We start from the raw sequence: 16709 nt of genomic DNA, 5'->3' as shown, positions 1-16709 counted from the left end.
CCCCAACCCTGAGCCCCCTCCCTCATTTTAGCTCCTTGCCAGACCCTTCACCCCCAGCCCTGTGCTCAGTCCACTCCCACCCTCAGCTCAGTGCAGAGAGAGGAAGAGAATGGGCCAGAGTCAGGGAGAAGGTAGGTACCCATTGTATGTGGGCAGGGCCGGGATCCCAGACCAGCAGTGGGCTGAGCGGGTCCAGCAGCTGGGATCTCAGCTGGCAGGAGCCAGCAGATGGAACCCCTGAGTGGCAGTGGGCTTAGCCGCTCAGCCCACTGCCGGTCTGGGATCCCAGCTGCCAGCCCCACACAGCCCGCTGCCGGTCTGGGGTTCTGGCTGCCAGACCCTTCCCAGCTGGGGTCCTGGCCACAGGCCCCACTCAGCCCGCGGCCGGCCTAGGTGAACAGAACCCCAGACCAGCAGCAGGCTGAGCGGGCCGGTGGCGTAAGATCAATATTTTAATTTAATTTTAAATTAAGCTTCTTAAACATTTTGAAAACCTTGTTTATTTTACAATACAACAATAGTTTAGTTATATAATATATAGACTTGTAGAGAAAGACCTTCTAAAAAACATTAAAATGTATTATTGTCACGCGAAACCTTAAATTAGAGTGAATAAATGAAGACTCGGCACACCACTTCTGAAAGGTTGCCGACCTCTATTCTATGATTTGAGCTACAGCACAGTCTCTATTACAGGTATTTTCTCATACCTGCTTCAATCTGTTTCCTCTCAGTCATTCAAAGCATATATCTATTTGCACTGGTATAATTAAAGATATGGTGCTAAACCATTTTAGTTAAATCAATGTAACTTTGTGCATGGACACTCTAACAGTGGTTTCAAACCTAGATTTTAGCAGTGTTAGGTGCAACCTATATCGGTTTAACATCACGTGTTCAATTAATCTGGTGCAATTTTGTATATAGACCAATCTTAAATGCCGTACACTAATTAAAGATTATTATTTAAATTGTGGTACTTCATCGGTACTCCAAACCAGGATTAGGGCCCCATCGTGTTAGACACTGTACAAATAACACAAAGGCCATCTCTACTCCAGAGAGTTCACAAGCCAGGATTTAGTGCAACAGGTGAATACACAGACAAATAGGTAGGGAAGTGGAAGGGAAAGGGAGAGACAGATGTGATTGTATAAGGTAGTAGTCACAGATGGTCAGATGGTGGTGATTTGTAGTAATCACAGCAATGGTAGATTTTAAGGAGGGGATAAAAAGATAACAATGTGTGTTAGATAGCAAATTTCCATCAGTCTCTTTTGATCCTTGTGTGCAAGTTTGTTGGGTTTGTTGTTTTTTCTCTCTTTTTCCACCCGTTCAGTTTCCCCAACTAAAGACCTAATTGCAAACTCTTCAGGGCAGATGTCCTGTCTTTCATTTGATTGTAAAGCAACAAATATGCATATGGCAGGGTATTATTATAAATAATATATACATACATTTGGCCATATACCATTACAAGATAACTCTTGAACAATATGATATTCCATCCAGTAGAGGGCATCAGTGCATATTATATACATCTACTGTACATATACATACATGAACACACACAAGACATGGTATATTATGCAAGCACTGCTTGATGGAGATTCATGGTTTCAGAACTCACTTGGCTGTGGTTTTTGTCAGGGATATGTGTGTGTTATAAGAGTATGAAATTTACTTCGGAGTTTCACTGGGCTTTTAGAGTAACAGGGAAGACAGAACTCTGGGAGAGTTTGCCTACAGTAACTCGAAGAGGATTGCCAGGGTCATGGCTGGGCAGAACAGATAAATAAATGGCCTTTGGAATATTTATTTCAACTTTCAACATTGTAAGAATAGGTTTACTTTGCTTTTGTTGTTAATTTATTACAGCTGTATATTTTAATCTAGTGCATTTTATCAATGTTTTCATTGCCGCTTTCTCAATAAAAGTCCACATAATGCCAAAAGTAATGTCCATTCCACCTTCTATTTATGAGTTGCAGGTGCATAAAGCATATAGGATGACGCCTCTAGCAGAAGGAAGGGAGAGGAAAGAAAGCTACATGACATAATGAGATGCCCCTCCTTCTGCGATAAGCATGGAAATAGCGATAAAACCTCTGGTTTGGTCATGTGAGAGGTATCATGCTTTGCATAAGAAGGAATGGGATTCAAACAGCAATGTAATCTATATATACAAGGATTAAGCACCAAGAGTAGCTCTCGAGGTCCAATTTAAAGGTTACAAGCCAAACAAAAGCACCTAGGGCTAGTACATGGAAATCCACTAGCCATAAAGAAATAAAAGGGATAAACCTAATTGCATCTTCCTAGACATTTCCTGATCTACTTATATATTTGGGGTTTTAGATGAGTAGTTTTTAGGTATAATATGGATGATTTTTCATACCTGGCCCTAGCTCTCTCACAGCATAACTGCTCCCTGTTTGCCTCTCCCCCAGAACAACAGACAGACAGACAAAAAAAGGGGGTCTTGTTTCAATTTTAAGAAGTACTAGCCTTCTCATTGGCTCTTTTGGCCAGGTGCCCACCCACTTCCTTTTACCTATGCATAGCAGTGAGACTTTTTAACCCTTTACAGGTAGAGCAATTAGAGAACAGCTACTAAGAGGGATTTTATAGCTACTAGCTGGCTGGGTGTCCATAAAAGAAAGCTATGCCTCCCTTCATTTATCACACCCCTAAAACAAATTATCAGCATTTCGTTTTCATTTGGTTGATATCAAACCCTTGTATCTAAATTCCTGATCCTGCAAAGTGTTATCACATGCTTAACTTTATGCACATAAATAGTGCCATTCGAGGCGAAAGTGAAGCATGTGTGTAAGTCTTTGCAGGAGCAGGGCCTACATCTCTAACAGCAATGATTTTGACAGAACTGTTTTCTCAGTCATCTTTATTTAATATTAAAAGATCTCATAGTTAGATTTCAATGACCTTTGCAATGACTTTGCATTGCAAATGTAGATTACTTTAAGCTGTATCCATTTCATATTTTTGCATATGAAAATTTGCATCTTTTTTCCCACCCGTGCCAACTGGAAAGGTGTACAGTCACAGTCTCCTATCATTCTCTTAGTTAAGACTAACCCAGAAGTCAATACTGGAAGAACAGATTTGTCAGTCCCATTTACAAATCTCTTATTGTCTTGTCCAAAATAGCATCTCACCTGTAATAACATAAACTATAAAATTAAAGGGAAATATGCAACCTAGTAGTTGATACATTTCACAAAGGAAGACTTCCGCATATATATATATATATGCATATATATATATATGCGGAAGTCTTCCTTTGTGAAATGTATCAACTCTATGTGATTTTACCTTTTAATTTTATATATATATATATATAAATAAAACCATACATAATAAAAATATAAATATAAATAATTGTATTGATGTATTTTAACAAGTTGATTCAAGTTATTAACTCCATTTGAGTATTAACAATGCTACATAGAAAGCAGTGTGTAAACTAGAAAGTTTCTACTTTTGCAATGGGTAGTAATACCATATTGTTAGTCCTTCCAGTGCTACAGTACAACAAGCAAGTTTATTTTCCCCAAGATTTTAGACACACTTGAGGGGAAGGGACAAGATATCAAATGGTTATTATAAAAATATGGGGCAAATTAAATAATAATGGGAAGGATAAAGGGGAAATCTGACTTTATATTAAAATTAAAAGTGGAGAAGAAAACATGAGCATAAATATGGCTATTATCCTTTACAGCAGTGATATTCAACTTGGGGTTAGTAAGGTGGCACTTTATTAGACAACACAAGTATTACTATGCAGATTGAATAGGAGTACTTGTGGCACCTTAGAGACTAACAAATTTATTTGAGCATAAGCTTTCATGGGCTACAGCCCACTTCTTTGGATGCATAGAATGGAAATATATTGAGGAGATATATGTACACATACAGAGAGCATGAAAAGGTGGAAGTTGTCTTACCAACTCTGAGAGGCCAATTAAGTAAGAGAAAAAACTTTTGAAGTGATAATCAGGATAGCCCAGTACAGACAGTTTGATAAGAAGTGTGAGAATACTTACAGGGGGAGATAGATTCAATGTTTGTAATGGCTCAGCCATTTCCAGTCTCTATTCAAGACTAAGTTGATTGTATCTAGTTTGCATATCAATTCGAGTTCAGCAGTTTCTTGTTGGAGTCTGTTTTTTAAGCTTTTCTGTTGTAGAATTGCCACCCTCAGGTCAGTTATTGAGTCACCAGACAGGTTAAAGTGTTCTCCTACTGGTTTTTGAATGTTACGATTCCTGATGTCAGATTTGTGTCCATTTATTCTTTTGCACAGAGACTGTCCGGTTTGGCCAATGTACATGGCAGAGGGGCATTGCTGGCACATGATGGCATATATCACATTGGTAGATGTGCACTTGAATGAGCCCCTAATGGCATGGCTGATGTGATTAGGTCCTATGATAATGTCACTTTAACAGATATGTGGACAGAGTTGGCATCGGGCTTTGTTACAAGGATAGGTTCCTGGATCAGTGTTTTTGTTCAGTGGTGTGTGGTTGCTGATGAGTATTTGTTTCAGGTTGGGGGATTGTCTGTAAGCGAGGACAGGTCTGTCTCCCAAGATCTGTGAGAGTGAGGGATTATCTTTCAGGATAGGTTGTAGATCTTTGATGATGCGCTGGAGAGGTTTTAGTTGGGGGCTGAAGGTAACAGCTAATGGTGTTCTGTTATTTTCTTTGTTGGGTCTGTCTTGTAGGAGGTGACTGCTGAGTATTCGTCTGGCTCTATCAATCTGTTTTTTCACTTCAGCAGGTGGGTATTGTAGTTTTAAGAATGCTTGATAGAGATCTTATAGGTGCTTGTCTCTGTCTGAGGGATTGGAGCAAATGCGGTTGTATCTTAGAACTTGACTGTAGACAATGGATCGTGTGGTGTGTTGATGGAAGCTGGAGGCATGTAGGTAAGTATAGCGGTCAGTAGGCTTACTTAATTGGCCTCTCAGAGTTGGTAAGGCAACTCCTACCTTTTCATGCTCTCTGCATGTGTATATATATCTCCTCAATATATGTTCCATTCTATGCATCCGAAGAAGTGGGCTGTAGCCCACGAAAGCTTATGCTCAAATAAATTTGTTAGTCTCTAAGGTGCCACAAGTACTCCTGTTCTTTCTGCGGATACAGACTAATGCGGCTGCTACTGTGAAACTCTACACACTGACCTGCATGTCAGTGAGGATTCTATCACAAGGGAATATGAGGCAAGAGAATAGGGTGGAAATATTCCCTCTCTCTTATCAGCCATGGAATGGTAATGCTATGTTTTCATATCCTAATATCAAGGGTTCTCAACTTTTTTCTTTCTGAGTTCCCCTGCCCCCAACATGCTATAAAAATTCCATGGCGCACTTGTGCCACAACAACTGTTTTTCTGCATACCCAGTAGATTAAAAGCCAGGCCTGGTGTCCGGGGGTAGCCAAGGAGGGCAACTGCCCAGGGCCCCACACCATAGGGGGCCCCACAAAGCTAAGTTGCTCAGACTTCAACTTTCTGCTCTGGGCCCTAGCAAATCTAACACTGGCCCTGCTCTCTGGTTTATTTTGGTTGACCCCCTGAAACCTGTTTGTGGCCCCCCAGGGGGCCCTGTACCCCTGGTTGAGAACCGCTGCTAATATGATTTCAGCATGTGATAATTACATGATTTAGTCATGCAATGTCATGTCTTACAATGCAATGTCAGACCATAGAATCATAAATGTAGGGCTAGAAGGGACCTTGAGAACAGGGCCATCCTTACCCATACACAAAGTACACAGCTGCGTAGGGCACCAGGAAATTTGGTGAGTGCTGGGGAAGTGCTTCCACCCTGCCCCCCAAGCCAGCCCCACCCCGTCCTTGTGGAGGCCTGGGGTTCAGTCCTCGCCTGTTCCCCGGCTGCTCCCCACAGAGGCCTGGAGCCCCACACACACCTCTCAGGGGGGGGGCTGCGTAGGGCCCCAGAATAGCTAAGACAGCCCTGCTTGAGAAGCAGCACAAGTATACCTAGGTCATTCCTGGAAGATTTTTGTCTATCCTATGTTAAAAACCGCCAATGACAGGGATTCCACAATCTCCCTTGGAAGCATATTCCAGTGCTTCACTATCCTTATAGTTAAAAAAAATTTTCTATGGGCTTGTCTACACATAGAGCACTGAAGCACATCTGCTCTATGCCAACAGGAGAGAGTTCTCCCATCAGCATAATAAAACCACCACCGTGAGAGGCGGTAGCAGCTCTCCAACCAAAATAGCACTGTCCATACTAGAGCTTATGCTGATGTAACTTATGTCACTCAGAGGGGTTGTTAACACTCCTGAATGACATAAATTATGCCGACTTAAGCTGTGGTTTAGACATAGCCTAATATCTAATCTAAATGTCCCTTGCTGCAGAATGGATTAAGTTGATGATTTCTTGTCCGACTGCCAATGGACATAGAAACCAGTTGATCATCATCCTCTTTGAAACAGCACTTAACATATTTGAGGACTGTTATCAGGTCTACCCTCAATCTTTGTTTCTCAAGATAAAACATACCTAATTTTTCCCTTGCCTAACAGGTCACATTTTTTCAAAACTTCTTAGCATTTTTGTTGCTCTCTTCTGGACTCTCTCCCATTTGTCCACATATTTCTTGTGGTGTGCGGCACTGGATACAATGCTCCAGCTGAGGCATCACCAGTACCTAGTAGAGAAGGACAACTAATTCCCATGTCTTACAAACAACATTCTTGTTAATACACCCCAGAATTATATTCGCCTTTTTCACCACTGCATCACATTGTTGTCCTATGTTCAAATTGTGACCCACTATAACCACCAGATCCTTTTCTGCAGCACTGCTTCCTAGCCAGTTATTTTGTCTTTGTGCATTAGATTTTTCCTTCCTAAGTGTACTGCTTTGCACTTATTTTCACTGATTTTCTTTTTGTTGATTTCAGACAAATTATCCAGTTCGTCAAGGTTGTTTTGAATTCTAATCTTGACCTCTAAAGTGCTTGTAACCCCTCTCTGCTTGGTGTCATCTGCAAATTTTATATGCATACTTTCTACTTCATTATCAAAGTCATTAATTAAAATATTGAATAGTACCAGACTCTGAACAGACTCCTGCAAGACTCCACTAGTTATGTCCTCCCAGTTTGACAGTAAACCGTTGATAACTACTCTTTGAATATGATTTTTCAACCAGTTGTGCACCCACTTTACAGTAATTTAATCTAGAACACATTTCCCTAGTTTGTTTATGTGAATGTCATGTGGTACTGTGTCAAAACTTTACTAAAATCAAGATATATTACATCTACTGCTTCCCCCCATCCACTAGACCCATAACTCTGTCAAAAAAGGAAATTAGGTTGGTTTGGCATGATTTGTTCTTTATAAATCCATGTTGGTTATTACTTATCACCCTATTATATTCCAGGTGCTTATGAACTGATTGTTCTGCAACTCTTTGCGACTCCATTTGATGACAACATGGATCTCCAGCTATTAGGTCAAAGTGCCATAACTGTAGGGCTTTTGGAGAAGCCAGAGTAACCATTAGTCAGTAATTAGTTATAGGGAAAAAAATAAGCATCTAAGACAGTGGTTCTCAAACTAGGGTCACTGCTTTTTCAGGCAAAGCCCCTGGCAGGCTGGGCCAGTTTGTTTACCTGCTGCGTTCGCAGGTTTGGCCAATTGCAGCTCCCATTGGCCAAGGTTCGCCGCTCCCTGCCAATCGGGGCTGAAGGAAGGGCAGCCAGCACATCCCTCGGCCTGTGCCGCTTCCTGCAGCTCCCATGGGCCTGGAGTGGTGAACTGTGGCCAGTGGGAGCCATGATCGGCTGAACCTGCGGACACGAACTGGCCCGGCCTGCCAGGGGCTTTCCCTGAACAAGCGCTGGCCCTAGTTTGAGAACCACTGATCTAAGTGGAGGAACACTACTGTAAAACACTTGTACCAGATTATGTTTATTTTCATCATAAATTCTGAATAGTACTACTGCATATTCAAATATACTGGTAAAAAGTTTCTGCACCAAATAAAGAGCCATGTCTTGCTCTTTAGTAGTAACTCATTATTACAATGGGAGCAGCTTCAGAGATAAAGTTAGTATGTAAGGGACCTAATCTATTCTCAGATATGTATGATGTGTTAAAGATTTACACTTTAATTTCTGGCAGGTACCAGATGAGGCTGATGACATTTGAAAGAGGGCAGACAAAGGTGATGCAAAATTATGTTTAGATTTATAGCAGCAGGAATTTATAGCAGCAGGCAAAGCTCAGCTGGGACGGCTACAATAGGAAGGGAAAAATGGAAATGGCTGTGCAAGTAACTGATATTTCTGTTCTCTAGAGAGACAAAGTAGGTGACCTAATATCTTTTATCTGACCAACTTCTGTTGTTGAGAGAGACAAGCTTTCCAGCCACACAGAGCTCTTCTTCAGGTGTGGGAAAGGTACTCCAAGCCTCATAGCTAAATGCAAGCTGGAACAGATTGTTTAGCATAAGTAGTTAGCACATATTCTAAGGGACCTGTAGACGGTTCCGCTGGGGCTCAACCCTCCCTGACGCGGGGGGGGAGCCACACTGTCTAACTGTCGTCCCCGGGGCCGCTCCTCGGGCCCGCGGTCCTGTCCTGGGGAGGTCTGTCCCTGCAGTTACAATCAGCCCTGGACCTTTGGGGTCGGGCAGAGCAGTGGCAAAGTCAAAAGGGGCCCAGCCCTTGGTTTGGGCGGGGCACCAAACACAGTACAACCAGCTCTGGCCTTTGGAGCAAGGCAGAGCAGTGGCAAAGTCAAAAGGGGCCCAGCCCTTGGTTCAGGTGGGGCAACAAACACAATACAATCAGCTCCGGCCTTTGGAGCAGGGCAGAGCAGTGGCAAAGTCAAAAGGGGCCGGCCCTTGGTTCGGGCGGGGCACCAAACACAGTACAATCAGCTCTGGGCAAGGCCGGGGAGAGGGGGAGTCTGCCACCCAGATACGGGTGGCAGGGGGAACGCAGGCCCACCCACTCCTCTGCGTTCCAGCCCGGGGCCCTGGTAGCGGCTGTCACCGCTGCCGGTGGTCAGTGGGGGTCCTGACCGAAACACACTGACATTGGCAAAGTTAGCTCTGCAGCCTGACTGGAGTCAGGTGCCCCTGGGCTACTTCCTACCTCCCCCTCTACTCCTACCTGGTTCGGGGCCTCCGTTCGGGGACGTCTAGAACCATCGGTTCCTCCCAGTCTGGGCTGGGCGGCAGGTCCGGTAATGTTTCGGGGAATGCGGGCCAAGCCTGGCCTGGGGGCTCCTCGGGGCCGTAGTAGGGGCGAGGCAGCTCTGGCAGCTCCTCGTCATAGCGGCCTCGAGAATGCTCCGGCGGCTCCTCGTCATAGTAGGGGCGAGGCAGCTCTGGCAGCTCCTCGTCGTATCGACTGCGGGGACGCTCTGGCAGTTTCTGGTCTCGGCCTCCGGCTTGGGCAGTCTCCCAGTAACAGGCGTCGGCGGACACGTCTGCTCCTGCCGGTGGCAGACCTGCAACTGAAGGCTGGGGCCCGGCTTTTATTCTTCCGGGTCGCCGCCTGGCCCTCTGAGGGGTGGGACTTCTGCTCAGCGGCCCCGCCCCCGTGGATGACTGATGGGGCTCGACCCTCCCAGAGGGTGAGGGGAGCCACACCGCCTCTTTACAGGACCATTCAAAACAGAGTGGCCTGTTAACTTCTCTACAGTCAGAGGGGGAAGAAAGTGGGTTAGGCTTTGTCTACGCTACCAGTTTTGTCTGCGTGACAGGGTGTGCATACCTCACACTGGGTTGAAAGGGGTTAATACCACACTATGGGCAGACTGCACTGAGCATGCTCCAAGTGCCGTGCCAGAACAGAAGGGAGCAGCCCGGCTCAGTCTGGACTGACAGCCAGAGACGGAGGACCTTTGGTGGAGTTTCCAGCTGAGGAATCATCACAGCCCTTTCCTGCGAGAGCCAGAGATCCCAAAAACCACACTGGAGATCTGTGGCCAACGGAGCCGCAGGGAATTACTCACACTGAAGAGCCTGGAAACCCCAATAATCCATGGACTACAGCTTTAGGAAGCATGATAGGAAGTGACCCAGGGAGGGTGAGCACGTGGTATCTCCCACCCGTGTGAGGTCACTGTGTTTCGGTGGAATTCCCCGATGACCCAGTGGCGGTCCACTGATAGGGTTCTGGGTTGAGGCCTGATGGAATCGGGTGGGCCCAGTCCCCTTCTACCCTTCAGGTATTAGTTACTAGGCTGCCCTGTTTTGTATCTGGGAGCTGTTATATTGACTCTGGCCGCAAGGACATGCTGCCCCAAAGACAAGGGCCGCTGTATTGACTCTGGCCACTAGGTCATGCTGCCCTGAACACAAGGGCTGCTGTATTGACTCTGGCCACTAGGCTATGCAGCCACGGACCTGCCACTGTCTGTAAAACTTTTGTTGTCAGGGGTGGGAAAAAACCCATCCCTGATCAACAGAAGTTTCACCAGCAAAAGCGTTAATGTGGATAGCACTATGTCAGCAGGAGAGGTTCTCCTGCCAACATAGCTAATGCTGCTCATAGTGGGTGGTTTAATTATGCCGGCAGGAGAACTCTCTCCTGCTGGCAAAGTGCAGCTACGTGGGAGATGCTACAGCGGCACATCTGTAGTGGTACAGTTGTGCTGCTGTAAGGTCTGTAGTATAGACATAGCCTTAGTGGGTTACAGATTGTTGTAATTAAGCCATAAATCCAGTCGCTTCAGTCCATGAATTTTAAGTGTCTAGCTGAGTTATGAATTTAATCTTCCAGGCTCGTATTTTTGAAAATGTTGGGCAGGTTTCCTTTGAGGATGAGGACTGAGAGGTTAGACATAAAGTGATCATTTTGTGAAAAGTGTTCACCTACAGGTGATAAGTGTTTTTGTTTTTTATCATTTTCCTGTGTGAGTTCAGCTGAAAGTGTAGTGATTGTCTGGTTCCACCTACATTGTCCCTTAGGGTATGTCTGCACTATGGGATTATTCCAATTTTACAGAATTTGATTTTGGACAACTGATTGTATAAAGTCGAGTGCACGTGGCCACACTAAGCACATTAATTCGGGGTGTGCATCCATGTCTTGAGGCTAGCGTCAACTTCCAGTGCATTGCACTGTTGGTAGCTATCCCATAGTTCCCGCTTCTCCCCTGCCCATTGGAATTGGGTTGAGATCCCAATGCCTGATAGGGCAAAAAACATTGTTGCAGGTGGTTCCGGATACAGCCTCACCCCTCCCTCCGTGAAAGCAATGGCAGACAACTGTTTCGCGCCTTTTTCCTGGGTGAACTGTGCAGATACCATACCACAGCAAGCATGGAGCCCGCTCAGCTCAAGACAGCAGTCATGAATATTGTAAACACCTCATGCATTCTTATGCAGTCTATGCTGAACCAGGACCTGCAAAACCAGGAGAGGAGGCGGCGGCGGCGGCGGCTGCAGCTGTGGCAGCACGGCAACAAGAGTGATGAGGACATGGACACAGAATTCTCTCAAACCACGGGCCCTGGCGCTTTGGAGATCATGCTGTTAATGGGGCAGGTTCTAGCCGTGGAATGCCTACTTTGTGCCCAGGAAACAAGCACAGATTGGTGGGACCACATAGTTTTGCAGGTATGGGACGATTCCCAGTGGCTGTAAAACTTTTGCATGCGTAAGGGCACTTTCATGTAACTTTGTGACTTGCTTTTCCCTGCTCTGAAGCACCAGAATACCAAGATGAGAGCAGCCCTTACAGTTGAGCAGCAAGTGGCGATAGTCCTGTGGAAGCTTGCAATGCCAGACAGCTGCTGCTCAGTTGGGAATCAATTTGGAGTGGGCAAATCTACTGTGGTGGCTGCTGTGATGCAAGTAGCCAAAACAATCACTGAGCTACTGCTACCAAAGATAGTGACTCGGGGAAATGTGCAGGTCATAGTGGATGGCTTTGCTGCAATGGGATTCTCTACCTGTGGTGGGGTGATAGATGGAACCCATATCCCTATTTTGGCACCGGAGCACCAGGGCAGCCAGTACATAAACTGCAAGGGGTACTTTTCAATGGTGCTGCAAGCACTGGTGGATCACAAGGGATGTTTCACCAACATCAACATGGGATGGCCGGGAAGGGTTCATGACGCTCACATCTTCAGGAACACTAATCTGTTTAAACGGCTGCAGCAAGGGATTTACCTCCCAGACCAGAAACTAACCATTAGGGATGTTGAAATGCCTATTGTTATCCTTGGGTACCCAGCCTACCCCTTAATGCCATGGTTCATGAAGCCATACACAGGCAGCCTGGACAGTAGTCAGGAGCTGTTCAACTACAGGTTGAGCAAGTGCAGAATGGTGGTAGAATGTGCATTTGGACATTAAAGGGTCGCTGGCGCAAGTTACTGACTCACTCAGTCCTCAGCCAAACCAATATCCCCATTGTTATTGCTGCTTGCTGTGTGCTCCACAATCTCTGTGAGAGTAAAGAGGAGATGTTTATGGTGGGGTGGGAGGCTGAGGCAAATCACCTGGCTGCTGATTACTCGCAGCCAAACACCAGGGTGATTAGAAGAACACACCAGGAAGCGCTGGACATCAGAGAAGCTTTGAAAACCAGTTTCATGACTGGCCAGGCTACGGTGTGAAAGTTCTGTTTGTTTCTCCTTGATGAAAACTCACTCCCTTGATTGACTCATTCCCTGTAAGCAACCCACCCTCTCCCTTCGATCACAGCTTGCTTTCTAAGGAAATAAAGTAACTATTGTTTAAAAATAATGTATTCTTTATTAACTGATTATAAAAAGAGGGAGAGAACTGACGAAGTAGCCCGGTGGGGTTTGGGAGGAGGATAGGAGGGAAGGAAAAGGCCACTTCAGAAGTTCAAAATAATGACTGCCTTTTGCTTGGGCTGTCCATTGGGGTGAAGTGGGCTGGTGCACGGAGCCACTCCCCCAGTGATTTCCCTACACCCCCCCTGAATTTCCCCAACACCTCCCTCCCAGTTTGATGAACTAGTTACATGCCAAACCTAGTGGCTGAACTTTGCGACTTTGTCCTCACCCACAACTATTTCACATTTGGGGACAATATATACCTTCAAGTCAGCAGCACTGCTATGGGTACCTGCATGGCCCATAGTATGCCAACATTGTTATGGCTGACTTAGAACAACGCTTCCTTAGCTCTCGTCTCCTAATGCCCCTACTCTACACTGATGACATCTTCATCATTTGGACCCATGGAAAAGAAGCCTTTGAGGAATTCCACCATGATTTCAACAATTTCCATCCCATCATTAATCTCAGCCTAGACCAATCCACACAAGTGGTCCATTTCCTTGACATTACTGTGCTGATAAGTGATGGTTACATAAACACCACCCTATATTGGAAACCTATTGACCGCTATACTTACCTACATGCCTCCAACTTCCATCCAGGATACACCACACGATCCATTGTCTACAGCCAAGCTCTAAGATACAACCGCATTTGCTCCAATCCCTCAGATAGAGACAAACACCTACAAGATCTCTATCAAGCATTCTTAAAACTATAATACCCACCTGCTGAAGTGAAAAAAAACAGATTGACAGAGCCAGAAGAGTACCCAGAAGTCACTTTCTACAAGACAGGCCAACACAGAAAATAACAGAATGCCAGTAGCTGTTACCTTCAGCCCCCAACTAAAACCTCTCCAGCATAGCATCAAAGAGCTCTACAACCTATCCTGAAAGATGATCCCTCACTCTCACAGATCTTGGGAGACAGACCTGTCCTCGTTTACAGACAGCCCCTCCCACCCCAACCTGAAGCAAATACTCACCAGCAACCACACACCACACAACAAAAACACTAACTCAGGAACCTATCCTTGCAACAAAGCCTGATGCCAACTCTGTCCAAAGAAATGCTTAAGGATATTACTTGATCACAGTCCATAAATCCTAGATGGGGAACAGAAATTTGGTAACAGAGCGCTCTTCAATCTAGTAGACAAGAGTTTAACAAGATCCAGTGGTTGGAATTGTGCTAGACAAATTCAAACTATAAAAAATAAGGGGCCAACTCTGTCCACATATCTATTCAAGTGACACCATAATAGGACCTAATCACATCAGCCATGCCATCAGGAGCTTGTTCACTGTGATATATGCCATCATGTGCCAGCATTGCCCCTCTGCCACGTACATTGGCCAAACCGGACAGTCTCTATGCAAAAGAATAAATGGGACACAAATCAGATGTCAAGAATTATAACATTCAAACACCAGTAGGAGAACACTTCAACCTCTCTGGCCGTTCAGTAACAGATTTAAAGGTGGCAATTTTGGTACAGAAAAGCTTCAAAAACAGACTCCAACGAGAAACTGCTGAACTTGAATTAATATGCAAACTAGATACAATCAATTTAGACTTAAATAGAGACTGGGAATGGCTGAGCCATTACACACATTAAATCTATTTCCCCATGTTAAGTATCCTCACACCTTCTTGTCAAACTGTCTGAAATGGGCCATCTTGATTATCACTACAAAAGTTTTTTTTTCTCCTACTAAGAATAGCTCATCTTAATTAATTAGCCTCTTAGAGTTGGTTGGGCAACTCCCACCTTTTCATGTTCTCTCTGTGTGTGTGTGTGTATATATATATATATATCTATATATATATATATCTATATATATATCCTCACTATATGTTCCATTCTATGCATCCGATGAAGTGGGCTGTTGCTCACAAAACCTATGCTCAAATAAATGTGTTAGTCTCTAATGTGCCACAAGTACCCTGTTCTTTTTGCGGATACAGACTAACACCGCTGCTACTCTGAAACATGCCAATTTAGTGATTGTTTGGAAATTTGAATTGAAATTGAAACATTAATACACACTTTAAAAGCATATACAGTGTATGATAAAATACATATATCTGAAAAAGTGTAATAGATTTCAAAAGTATGAACATAGACTAGCTTCCTTATGCAGCTGTTTTTTATGACAATGTCAGTGCATTCATTTTGGTGATCTTGGCCAACCTAATAATTTCAAATGATGATTTGTAAGCAAAGTCTAAATGAGCTCTCCCTGACAGCTAGTGATGAGTTGGAGGCTGGGGGGAAAGGCTTCAGGACCAGATTGTATTTACATTCACACCTAATCTACTTAGGTATCCAGCAAACAGAACTGTGTTGTCCAAGTGATAGATTTTGGCTGGGGTTGGGTTACAAATCACTTGAATGCAGGGGGTAGGGGGTGGGAAATGAAATGTTGTTCTTATTGTATGAGTAAAGGTCAGTAGAACTGTACTTAGCCTGCGCTGATTGACTTCTATCGTATCCCCCCTTAGGCATCTATTTTCTAAGCTGAAAATTCCCAGTCATTTTAATTTCTCCTCCTGTTTCATACTCCTAATCATTTTAGTTGTCCATCTCTGTACCTTTTCCATTTCCAATGTATCTCTTGGGATGGGGTGACCAGATCTGCACACAGTATTCAAGGTGTACACGTACCATGGATTTATATAGAGGCAATATGATATTTTCTGTCTTATTATCTATCCCTTTCTTAATGATTCCCAACATTCTGTTTGCTTTTTTGGCTGCCTCTGCACATTGAGTGGATGTTTTCAGAGAACTATCCACAACGACTCCACTCTTTCTTGAGTGGTAACAGCTAATTCAGACTCCTTCGTTTTGTATGTATAGTTGAGATTGTTTTCCAATGTGCATTACTTTGCACTTATCAATACTGAATTTCATCTGCCATTTTGTTGCCCAGTCACCCAGTTTTGTGAGATCCCTTTGTAACTCTTCGCAGTTTGCCTGGGACTTAACTATCTTGAATAGTTTTGTATCATCTGAAAATTTTGTCACCTCACTGTTTACCCATTTTTCCAGATCATTTATGAGTATGTTGAACAGTAATGGTCACAGTACTGACCCCTCTGGGATACCACTATTTATCTCTCTCCATTATGAAAACTGATAACTTATTCCTACCCTTTGTTTCCCATCTTTTAACCAGTTCCTGATCCATGAGAAGACTTCCCTCTTATCCCATGATGGCTTACTTTTCAAAAGTCAATTTAAATTAAGAATACATTTTAAAAAAATATATATATCTTTTAGAAATCTAGACCTGTTATGTGTAACTTGCATTATCCTTATGTTAAATTTGCATTACCCTAACAAAACATTTACTTTATTAATATCTCTTTTATATATCTCATTGGTCTTGACACCCCCTCGTGTAAATTCGAACACCCCCCCAATTTCAATTCCTGCGGAAACTACTGCTCCCCCCTGCGTTCTTACATGTCTGGGTGAGGAGGCTATGGAACTTGGAGAGGTGGGAGAGTGGTTATACAGGGGCTGCAGCGGCATTCTGTGATCCTGCTGCCGTTCCTGAAGGTCCACCAGATGCTGGAGCATGTCAGTTTGATCACGCAGCAGCCCCAGCGTTGCATCATGCCTCCTCTGATCTTCCTGCCAAAACCTCTCATCTCGAACGTCCCTCCTCTCTACACGTTTGTCCCTCCTGTCCTCACGTTCACTGGCATCTTTCCTGTAAACTGATACCGCATCCTTCCACTCATTCAGATGAGCTCTTTCATTGTGGATCGATTCCATGATTTCAGAAAACATTTAGTCTCGCATCCTTTTTTTCTGCCGCCTTATCTGAGATAGCCTTCGGGA

The sequence above is a fragment of the Gopherus evgoodei genome, chromosome 3 (assembly GCF_007399415.2).
Source record: "Gopherus evgoodei ecotype Sinaloan lineage chromosome 3, rGopEvg1_v1.p, whole genome shotgun sequence".
Lineage (NCBI taxonomy): Eukaryota > Metazoa > Chordata > Testudines > Testudinidae > Gopherus > Gopherus evgoodei.
The sequence above is the reverse complement of the archived record's forward strand: the minus strand, read 5'-3'. Positions refer to the sequence as shown.